We start from the raw sequence: 12,557 nt of genomic DNA on the forward strand, positions 1-12,557 counted from the left end.
ACAGCTATGGCTTCACAGGTCAATCCGATTAGGGAAGCAGGGCATACATAAACTGGTGTCTGTCCGGAAGAACCAGGTGATGTATACCTGGCCTCCAGAGGGAATAAAACAGGAGGATCCAGTGTCAGAGGTGGAAGAAGCTCTTTCAGGGCTGACTCTACTAAGGCAGGCAGGATTAGGGTCTGCTGGGGTTCCCCAACAACCAACAGTGGCTGAGATAAGTATAACTGCACCTGTCTCTTCTGTTAGTGACGTCACTCTTGACATACCTTCTGTGTCTTCTGTCTCTATGCCTCAGCCTCTGCCTCTACCTCTCCCTTCTCCCTGCTTCACCCCAGCTCCTTCTGTTTCCAACTATGAAGCCTACTCAACAACCGATTTGCAGACTATCTGTGAATCAAGGGGAATAGATACCCGGTTAAAAAACAGGGCGGATTGCATCAAAGCGCTACGAACCACTGATCAGACCCCTGCCCCCCAGCTATACCCTGATCTGAGGGACCTCAAACCTGAAGGTGCAGTAAGCGAGGTGGTTAATCTAAGCCCACCGATGCTGCTGGGCCAGCCCTTGCACTCTTCCCGGACCGAGGCCTATCCAGTCAGGGTGCAGCAATTTGAAGGTCCTCCCAATGCACAGGGGGAACGGACTTTAGGGGAACGGGTAGTTTGGCATGTCCCCTTCACCCCGGCAGAGATCCGCACTATTCTGGCTGAGCTCCCGGACTATCGAGTCAATCCGAGAGGATTTGCTCGAATGTTTGGACAAAACCAGTTCAGCTATGGTATGAGCGGGTCAGATTGTGCACAGATCCTACGGGCAAAGGTGGGCATGGAAGTGGCCAGTACAGTGATTGCAGGGTGCTCTATAACCACGCATGAGGAGATGACTTCAGGGGGCAAAGAGTTCTGTACACAGCTAAAGGCAAAGCTTCCAGAAATGTATGGTGCTACCTCTACTACGGACATGATGAAGCTCACCCAGGGTCCTAATGAGGAAAGCGCCTGCTTCTGGCGCCGTCCCAAGCAGACGGCACTGGATGCGGATCTGGAAGTTGGACCTGATGCTCCAACTGAAGGGGTAAAGGTGACCGCGACGCACATTCTGTTGCGGGCCAAATTTTTGGAAGGCATCGATACTAAAATTCGGGAAAGGCTGGTTCTGGCCCGACCCGAATATAATGAGATGTCTATCCCTGCTATCCTTTCCACTCTTGCGGCAATAGAGAGGGAAATGGATAGAAGAAAACAAGACAAGGCCAAAGTTCTTATGTCCCAGACCCCACACGAAAAACCAAGGGATCTGGGTCACAGGAAGGATAGGCCCCCACCCAGGTGCTTCCAGTGCCACCAAACGGGGCACATGAGGAGGAGCTGTCCCCAATTACCTAAAGGTCGGTGGCAGTTCATTCCTGATGAGTCCTCCGCCCCTATGACCACCATGGTAAGTAACTCCTATGAATTCTCATAGGAAGTTGACAAATCGGTGTCGGCCCAGATCCATCTTTTTCTAGAGGAATTAAAATATCCCCTCCCTTGCCTCACTGACACCGGTGCAGCAAGAACGGTCCTGCGAAAACAGGACATCCAAGGCAAGGTACCCCTCTCAGGGGAAAGCCCTCCTAACCCCTACTAACCTCACTATCAAACGATGCACTATTCTTAACCCAGCTTCTCTTCTTCCTGTGTCGGAAGATGAGAAGGGGGGGGGAGGACAGCAATGACAGTGCTGAATTTTGCAACACGACTAACAATACTAACACCTCTTCTGCTAACATGTCTTCTTTGTCCACTACTAATCTCTCTTCCAAAGGACACGACTGCATTTCTTTGGTGGAACTGGAGTCAGCGGCGACACACCCCATATCACCCCGAGAGTAGCGGTAAGGTTGAACGTCTTCCGATACCCAAAAACCTTGGCCTGAGTGTCTCCCCATTGCCCCCTATTCCATCCGGAATGCCCCTCGGCAACCACATGGGCTGTCACCCTACGAGGTGTTGTTTGGGGGACCTCCCAAAACAGGGTTGTACTTTCCTCAACAGTTGTCGTCTTTGCATTCACAGCTTACAGGTTATGTGCAATCTCTGCAACGGGAGCTGCAGAAGATACACCATCGGGTTCGCGAATCGCTCCCCGATCCAAATACAATAACAGGTGTTCTTTCTATTGAGCCAGGTGATTGGGTCGTCCTAAAGAAACATCAAAGAACCGGACTCGAGCCACGGTTCACCGGACCATACCAAGTCCAGCTGACGACACCTACCTCACTCAAGCTCGAGGGACGAGACAACTGGGTGCACGCAAGCCACTGCAAGAAGCTTCTCAGCTACACCAGAGAATGAGGGGTGTCATTTTCCTTTTTCTTTTTGTTTGTATGTCTTACATGTGTGTGAACGGAGGAAAAGACGGCAGATACCCCAACCTTTTATTTAAAATGCACCTGCGTTTAGCCAGAACCGCCAACAAAACCAACTGTTGGGTATGCTCTAAGCCCCCACCCAGTCATCACATGTCCGCAATGGCCGCTGTTCATGCCCTATATGACATCCGCGTCGGCATGAAAAAGCAAGGGACCCCTGGTCAGCCCCCACGTAGACATTTATCGGTAGAACTTAATGACACATTTTTAGCAGGTAACATCAGTTTCAGCACCAATATTAGCTCTAGCTCCTGTAGGACCCTCGTCAGTCCATTATGGGTAACTGGACAGCTAGGCAGCCCTCAGGTGTGCTTTAACATCAGCTTTGGCACAGGTAACAAGTTTGTTGGGACTACCACCTGCGAGGGAGGTATAACTGTCAATCTGACTAACCAGACTTCCCTTCTGAGTAACCACACTGACCGACCAGACCACGTGTGTTGGAAGGACGGATGTGATGTGCAGACTGAGGGAGCAATCCCCCAGTCTGTGCAACTGTTGCTCAGTGCCAGAGGCCGAACGAGGAACTCCTCCTGTTCTGCTCTGACAGGTCCATACTATTTTCTGTGTGGTTCGGCAGCCTATAGAACATTCCCCCAGAACGCGAAAGGTTCGTGTGCCCTCATAAAGCTAGTCCCCGCATCCTATGTAGTGATGGACCATGAAGAGTTGATGGTCCACAAGAAGGTAAGGATGGCAGGGAGAGTTCGCAGGGAACTGTTCTCTGAGGGCGACCAGGCATGGGCTTGGTTCCCCTCATGGACAGGATGGGGAATAGAACTTATGAAGCGCCTGAACAATTTTTCTGTCATCGTGGATAGTATGTTTAACGAGACCGTAGAGGCTGTCAGAGAAATTGCCCAAGAACAACGGCAGATGGGAATTTTAGTGCTTCAGGAGAAGATGGCCCTTGATTATCTTTTAGCCGCCAAAGGGGGGTTCTGTGAGTTCATCGGAGAGGATTGTTGTACTTGGATAGAAGACACCGATGACAAGGTCCAGGCCCATATGGACAAAGTTAGTGAACTACAGGGAAAAGCTAGAGCTATAGCTAGTGAGGGTTGGAATCCGTTCAAGGGTTTGGGAGGATTGGGAGATTTCCTGTTCTCCATCGGATCTTGGTTGAAGGAAGTGGGAGTGTATATCCTGATGCTTCTCTTTTTCATCTGCCTTTTATATGCCGCGGTGAGATGTTCCTGTTGCCTCATCGACCGTGTAAGCCAAGCTCGGGCAGACGACCACATCTCCATGCCCGCTCCGGGGATCCCACTCCAACCACTGATCGGGGGAAGACCTCACCAACCAACCACCTTCTCTACAGATTACGTCCTGGCTTCCCTCTAATTTATCTCTCTGAAGACCGCATTCTCCAAGACCTTCAAGCAAGCTTCAAGCCTCATCATTATTTGTGTCTGCGATTTGGAAAACTGTCTGGGTCGAGACCAGCCTTGTGTGGCCCCGTCTGCAGGGGCAATTTGAGAATCTATTGCTGGATCTCCCCAGACCACCGTGGGATCACAAGCTTTATTCATACCACAAGTCTGTTTGTGGTTTTTGCAAGAGCCTTCCTGTAGTGAAGGTTCCAACGCTCTTGAGGATCATCGCTTCAATCAAGCCTGTTTGCGTCGAGTCTGCGTCGGGTCTTGTTGTTTCAGGTACCCCGTGGAGCTTTATTCTCAGGGACAACTACAGGAACTCTTTGAAGTTTGAGACTACACCCATCAAGCTGAAGAAGATCAAGAAGGGACACGAGGAGAATATGATAAAACAGGAGGGAATGTCATGGAAATTTTGTATTATTGGTCGAACTTTAAATGTGTCATATATTCGTGTTATTCATATGTCTCTCGTGTGGCTTAATTAAAGCTCTGAAGGCTGCAATTGGGCCATGCGCATGTACAATGTATGTATTACAGTACTCAGCTTGGTAATGGATGAGATGGCAGATCTGCGCTTATAGACCGGCGTGTATACCACCACGGCATTCCATGCGAATGCTGCTGTCAGTAGACCGTGGGCCTGTATCCGCATATCAGCAGCATGGTACCACGTGGGCTTCATAACGCAATGCGCAAGCGGTGTGAACTCCACGTGTAGGCTTATGCATATCTTACAACCCATTACTAATCTGAACTGTATCTCGGATGGATGTGTTTTAATAAAGATCGTATCGGGCCCATCCAGGTACAGACTGATATTTTTAGGGAGATGCTTGTGCAGAGAATTTTGCATACCAATAGAAGCTAGTAGGACAGGAAATATGACCTCAGATGGCTCATAGGGGGGAAGGGGAGGAAGTCTGCTGACCTCAGAAGACTCATGGGGGAGGACCAGTGATAGATAATAGCAAAGGCTATGCTCCAATTGGAATGTACATCCTCTGTATAGGCAATCCCCATTGTATTGTTCGTGGGAGGGATTGACTTTATTCATGTGGGGGGCATGTGTGTATTTTTAATAAAACAGAGAGCTGAGCCTGAAGCCGGCGCTTATGTGAGTTGCAACCATCCTGAGAGTGTCGTGTGATCATTCTAGGGTAACGGAGCTCCAATCACCCACAAATTCAACAGAACCAAAGTATTTGGATGGGCAGGAATCGTGTAGTTTGGCTGCCATCGTGGTAAGCGAGATTCGCACAGCTTTATGGGGGATTTCTGCGCATCCAACTGCGAGTACTCACGGTAAGGAGAAATTCGTTAAAGCGAATTTCCAAGACAATAGCCACGGTCTGGCCGTCGGGTCAGATTATAGCCACGGTCTGGCCGTCGGGTCAGATTATAGCCACGGTCTGGCCGTCGGGTCAGATTATAGCCACGGTCTGGCCGTCGGGTCAGATTATAGTCATGGTCTGGGTGTTAGACCAGATATGGCGTGACAGATAAAGCAGAATAGTGAAAATGCAAACCTCATACAAATATTTGTTGAGTTAAGGTAAAGATAATGTACATGTATTTGATTGGATGGTCTGAGGGTGTGTTTGCCCAAAGACTACAGTATAATAACCCTGATGTTATGCCAATAAAATTGAAGTGTTTGCAATCGCAACTGAGGTGACTTAAGTGCATTCACTTTCCGAGATCTCGTAGCGGTGTCCAGGTATGACCGTTGCTATCTTGAGGGGGCCCCCAAGGAAAAGGAAAAGACCACCTACCTACCTTCAAGCATGGCTTCTTTTTTATATATAAACATATAATACATATAAATTTGTGTCATGAGTTATCCTAGCGTTTCCCACCCTATTATATACCACTTGACTCCTTTGTAGAACTTTGTAGTATATAAATTCAGAATGTCCCTGGCAGAAGGGATTTGCACAGTTATCACAACACATTTCATGGGTTCCAAATCCCCTACTTCTTCAGGTTCTGTGAAACTATAAAATTTTCATTCGAAAAGTGATAATTAGAATACATATATCTTTGTAACGCTATATATCTTGATTGTACTATCACCAATACTGGGGTCAGGAAACTGGGACCACCAACCACACCAAACCACTCACTCTGGATAAAGGAGCACAGGGGGCAGATTTGAACAGCAGCATTAGCAGTCTTGGGGGAGGAGAGTGTTAGATGTACTAGCAGATTTAAATAATCTGAAGCCAAACTCCAACTCACACTTTATAATCAGTTACAGCAAACAATGTTGTTCCTTTTGGGATAAAGGTTTCAAATATATAAAAGCTAATCATTCTAAGCACCCGTCAGCAGTAAATGGTTTGCCTCATCCCTTTATCTGATACAGCAACCAAGATAGCTTGTTCTGTTGAAAAATAACAGCCCTGCTGGCTGGATCAGCAGATAAGAATAGAAGGGAGCCCAAAAAAGAAAACTAATGCAGCCATCACATCTAATTATTGGTAAGCTTTAGTATAATAAAGGTTTGTTTTTGGGGTTAATACTGCTTCAAGCATTTTTTTCTCTTAGGATTCATTGTTACACTCACACTATGAAAGGCAATAAACAGAAACTGACATATTACAAGTATTATTTCTGAATTTGCACAAATGCTGAGACAATTTTTTTTGTATAAATGGACCCCAATGTGTATGAATGATAATGTAAAATCCTGTACAATAATAATAAAAGGAGAATGCATAGACTGTTATTGCTGACCACATTCTAAACAAAAAGTCCGAAGCTATACAGAAAACTTAAGAGCAGAACATTTGTAGCATCCTCCAGGGCTCCAGAGAGCTGCCGATTCTGTCCTCATCTACCACCGATATTTTCTAACACATCTCTATGTACTTATGCACAAAGAACAGCTCTTTGTAGTCAGCTCTTTCCCCGGATTTCTCCTCCTATTTCATGTTAAACCACACTGGCCCAATTCCAAACCAAGCGCAAATGGATGTTAGAGAAGCAAGCGTCAAAGTATCCGATATCCTCATCTCACATCACATCAGAAGCAATGAATGCTCATTTCCCTACAGATTGTAACTAGATCCTGAGGAAATCCTGATATGACAGGCCACCCTCTCCGGACAACCCACCCACCAAACAACTCGTCTGTCACTCTACAATCCAGTAAGCAGACATCAACAACATTATCCAGGTTTAAAGGCCAATTGAATCTTCACGTTAACCCCTGTGGCTGCTTTAGAAAGAAAACCGAAGAACTGAAAAACTAAAAGGAAGACATAAACCCTTTTGTTTTGATGGACCACGAACGTATTTAGCCAACTTAATCTCACCACACACATTACAATATGATTGTACAATCTCCGTAAGTTCTGCCAACAACAAGGGCCTGCCTGATTGGATAGTTCAGGCAGGTCTTCATATTATACAGTTTTAGTAAATCCAATGCTGATTGTACAGTCAGGTTGTACTTCATATGATGACCATAAAAATGAAGGTCTAGTTGGGTTTTAACACCATCTTCCTTTAAAGTGGTATCAAACCCAAAACAAAACTTTACTATATTCTTGTAAATTAAGTTTCTTGTCCTTCGGTTAAAACTGGGAATTGCGCCTCATACACAGAATAACAGCTGTGAATGGCACAGGATGACACCAGACGGCAACGTTTTAATACACACCGCTGTGACCTACAGGGACGAGTGGCCTTAAGTCTGATGTCAGAAGGGTGAGACAATTGCCAGCTGTAGGATACCTGAAGAGGTGTCCTGCCTGTCCCTATAGAACAGCTCCCTCTGTATCCAGATGCAGGAAGATGTTGCTGTCATGAATGCCGCTAAATATTATTATTATACAGTATTTATATAGCGCCTAAGGGTATGCTCAGCGCTGTACAATAGCAAGGGGGACAGAACATGAGACAAGACAGTAACAAAACAATACACGAGGGGTTCGAGGGCCCTGCTCTTTCGAGCTTACAATCTAGGAGGGAAGAGATGGCTGTGGGGGATGGAGTGGTGGGAGGAGTGGAGGAGGTTGTTAGGTGAGGTCAGGTGTTAGGTGAGGTTGGGGTAGGCTTCCCTGAAGAGGAGGGTTTTCAGGGTGCGCCTGAAGGTGAGGAGTGTGGGTGACAGTCTGATGGATTGGGGTAGGGAGCTCCAGAGGATGGGGGAAGTCCTAGAGAAGTCCTGCAATCGGGCGTGGGAGGAGGAGACCAGGGAGCTAGAGAGTAGGAGGTCCTGTGAGGAGCGGAGGGCACGGGTAGGGTGGTATTTGGGTATCAGGTCAGTTATGTAGTTTGGGGCGGCGTTGTGAATGGCTTTGTAGGTCAGGGTTAGCAGTTAATGATGAAACACCATCCCACTGCCTGAGCTACAGGGACAAACAAACCAGAAAAATCATCAGCGGCAAAGTTGTCCAACATCAGCCAAGTCACATTGGCCACACAGGTGGCTAAGCCATATTTTTACTCCCCCCCTTCCTCCTTAAAGCGGAACTAAAGACATTTTACAACAAACTGCGAACATTTATCCCGGTACACGGGGACCATGCCACCAATGCATGTATGGCTCAGTTTACATGTCACAGAAGATTGCAGGCAGGTAGGTGTATTTTATCACAGAAAAGATATTGTATGTCGTTTTTTTATTGCAGAAGTGTAAAGAAATGTCTTTTCTATCATAAAATACACCTAACTGCCTGCAATCTTCTGTGGCATGTAAACTGGACTGTACATGCATTGGTGGCATGGTCCCAGTGTACCGGGATACATGTGCAGGACTTACGTCATCCTGTGCCTTCCAATGAAGATGCCCAAAGCCTGACACCTAGGGGAAAATGCCGTCAAGGGACCCAGCCCATTAGACAGGAGGTAAGTACAGGGCCTTAAAGCTGCAAAGGCAGCCGGGCGGGGTTGTATACTTGCTGCGATCTGATGCTTTGTAGCAAGAATTATTGCACTGTCTGCCAGACGTGACCCATTCAAATGAACGGTTACTATATGTAATGCACATAGTTACATAGTTGTGGCATGGTGGTGCGGGCCTTTAGAGGCTAAGGGCCAGCTGTGCGTTCCTGTGTGATTTAACCCCTTCATTTTCAATGGGCTGAATCCCACTGGACAGCACCAAAAGTAGTGCATGCATTACTTCTGGAAACAAACTGGATTGCATGGGACTTCTGCCGCTGCGGGCAAATGCACTGCGCTTGTGACCTGCATTTGGGAAGTCATTAGAGAGGAACTAATCCCTCTGATTTAACAGTTTCAAAAATCCTATATATCCTATACAGGACCATATACACATCCTGGATATCCTATACAGGACCATATACATCCTATACAGGACCAAGCACCTCATATACATCACATACAGCACCATATACACATCCTGGATAACCTGTACAGGACCATATACATCCTATACAGGACCAAGCACATCATAAACATCACATACAGGACCATATACACCCTATACAGGACCAAGCACATCATATACATCACATACAGCACCACATACACATCCTGGATAACCTGTACAGGACCATATACATCTTATACAGGACCAAGCACATCATATACATCACATACAGGACCATATACACCCTATACAGGACCATATACACATCCTGGATAACCTGTACAGGACCATATACATCCTATACAGGACCATATACATCCTATACAGGACCATATACACATCCTGGATATCCTATACAGGACCATATACATCCTATACAGGACCAAGCACATCATATACATCACATACAGGACCATATACATCCTATACAGGACCATATACACATCCTGGATATCCTATACAGGACCATATACATCCTATACAGGACCATATACATCCTATACAGGACCGAGCACATCCTATACAGGACCGAGCACATCCTATACAGGACCGAGCACATCATATACATCACATACAGGACCATATACACATCCTGGATAACCTGTACAGGACCATATACATCCTATACAGGACCAAGCACATCATATACATCACATACAGGACCATATACATCCTATACAGGACCATATACACATCCTGGATATCCTATACAGGACCATATACATCCTATACAGGACCAAGCACATCATATACATCACATACAGGACCATATACATCCTATAAAAGGACCATATACATCCTATACAGGACCAAGCACATCATATACATCACATACAGGACCATATACATCCTATACAGGACCATATACACATCCTGGATATCCTATACAGGACCATATACATCCTATACAGGACCAAGCACATCATATACATCACATACAGGACCATATACATCCTATAAAAGGACCATATACATCCTATACAGGACCATATACACATCCTGGATATCCTATACAGGACCATATACATCCTATACAGGACTAAGCACATCATATACATCACATACAGGACCATATACACATCCTGGATAACCTGTACAGGACCATATACATAATATACAGGACCAAGCACATCATTTACATCACATACAGGACCATATACATGCTGTAAAGGGCCATATACATCCTACATATCATATACAGCACCGAACACATGATGTATATCCTAAACAGAACTATGTACACCCTATACATGCTATAAAAGGACCATATACATCCTATACAGGACCACACACACACACATATATATATCCTATACAGCATCATATACATCCTATACAGGCCCATATACATCCTATACAGGAGCTGGCACATCATATATGTATATCTCCTATACAGGATCATATACATCACATAAAAAAACAGGCACATCATATACATCACATACAAGACCATATACATCCTATACAGGATCAGGCACATCATATACATCACATACAAGACCATATACATCCTATACAGGATCAGGCACATCATATACCTCATATACAGGACCATATACATCCTATACAGGACCATATACATCCTATACAGAACCAGGCACGTCATATACATCACATACAGGACCATATACATCCTATACAGAACCAGGCACATCATATACATCACATACAGGACCAGGCACGTCATATACATCCTATACAGGACCAGGCACGTCATATACATCACATACAAGACCATATACATCCTATACAGAACCAGGCACGTCATATACATCACATACAAGACCATATACATCCTATACAGAACCAGGCACATCATATACATCACATACAGGACCAGGCACGTCATATACATCCTATACAGGACCAGGCACGTCATATAGATCACATACAGGACCAGGCACGTCATATACATCACATACAGGACCAGGCACGTCATATACATCACATACAGGACCAGGCACGTCATATACATCCTATACAGGACCAGGCACGTCATATACATCACATACAGGACCAGGCACGTCATATACATCACATACAGGACCAGGCACGTCATATACATCACATACAGGACCAGGCACATCATATACATGCCATAAAGGACCATATACAGGTTCATATACATCCTATACAGGAACATCATATATATTCTGTACAGGATCATACACATCACATACAGGATCATATATATACCATATACTGGGCCATGACCCTGCAGTTTCCCCTGCCAGGGAAGGGTCACTGCCATGCACGGTGGGCAGACGCTTCAGGTCACCTCGGCTTTGTTTGCCATTCGACGCACAATGGTGTCCTGACACACCGTCACTACACACACAAGGGTTAAATGACGGACACAGTAGCTATAGAGAATGCTCACCCAGTTGGACTTCCGGTCCCGGAACCGTTCTCCCGGCCGCCCGTCAGCGCTGCTCTCGGTTCTGGCTGCAGAATGGCATCCTCCCAACACACCACAGCCCAGCCCGCTTCTTCATTTGCATAACGGTGCCCCGTATATATAGGTTTTGGTGACGTTAACAGAAGCTGGCGGCCAATGGCAGCTCCTCAATTAAGACTAACATAGCAACAGCTGAAAGGCGGAGAGAGGGGGGGGCACTTAGCAACTAGGAGAGTTCTGAGGTGGTCACGTGAGCGAGGGGCCCGGTGACACGGGTGGCTGTGATGGGAGTGTGGGGGAATTTGAAAAAAACCGTGTCACCTTCCAGACCCGACACCTCGGACATTGGCCATGTACAGTGCCGGCCTGGGATGGCAAGAAGGATTTGTTATCAGCTGCTACCTTTAACCACATAGGCTTCGGAAGTTTTCCCCCATCATGACCAGAGCATTTTTTTGTTATTCATCACTGTGCTACTTTGTTAAAACATATTACAAGTACTGTACATACAATAAAACTGAGCAATCACAGGGTGCCATTGCTCCACCAATAGGGAACAGAGCAATCAGGGACATAGAAGAATGATAATGGTCAATAAAACCCAGTAATACATGGAAACCATCAAGTATGGGAGTGACACGTCTCATACATATGTGTAGCACTCACCCTGTAGGAGTCGCGGGTGCTTTCCCCTTGCACCATGACCATAGCCAGGCAACAGGAATTTTCACACTCTTCCCACGCTCAATAACCAGTCCAGGGGATTTGTTTTTTTTTTCGAGGGGGAGGGGTAGAACTTGGATAGGAATGTCCAGAACTGAAGAACTTGGATAAGGCTTGAGGACTTGCTAATGTCTCCAGCTACTGCGTGCCGAATTCGGGTGTGCTGTCCGCCGGTGGCAGTGATGGTGCAGAAAACTACGACAAGTAAAAAGTTCCAAACCTTAAGGCGGAGGTACTGCTCCTTGCAGGAATGCCAAAGCACCTGGCTACTGCTGTCCCAAACTAGAGAAATGGCCTTG

At 46.1% G+C, this 12,557-nt stretch overlaps 1 protein-coding gene across 1 annotated transcript in view; it reads right to left on the bottom strand.

Moving 5' to 3' along the window:
* The window catches only part of SNN (stannin), a 40,255-nt gene extending 28,546 nt beyond the window's left edge, over window positions 1–11,709 (bottom strand). The window contains exon 1 of the mRNA XM_089669935.1: window positions 11,518–11,709. The gene's annotated coding sequence lies outside the window, so the exon portion shown is untranslated. The remainder of the gene's footprint in view (window positions 1–11,517) is intronic.
* Window positions 11,710–12,557: the final 848 nt, after the last annotated feature.

This window comes from Staurois parvus, unplaced genomic scaffold, assembly GCF_062004578.1.
Source record: "Staurois parvus isolate SC_StPar_1 unplaced genomic scaffold, SC_StPar_1.0 ptg000084l, whole genome shotgun sequence".
Classification (NCBI taxonomy): domain Eukaryota; kingdom Metazoa; phylum Chordata; class Amphibia; order Anura; family Ranidae; genus Staurois; species Staurois parvus.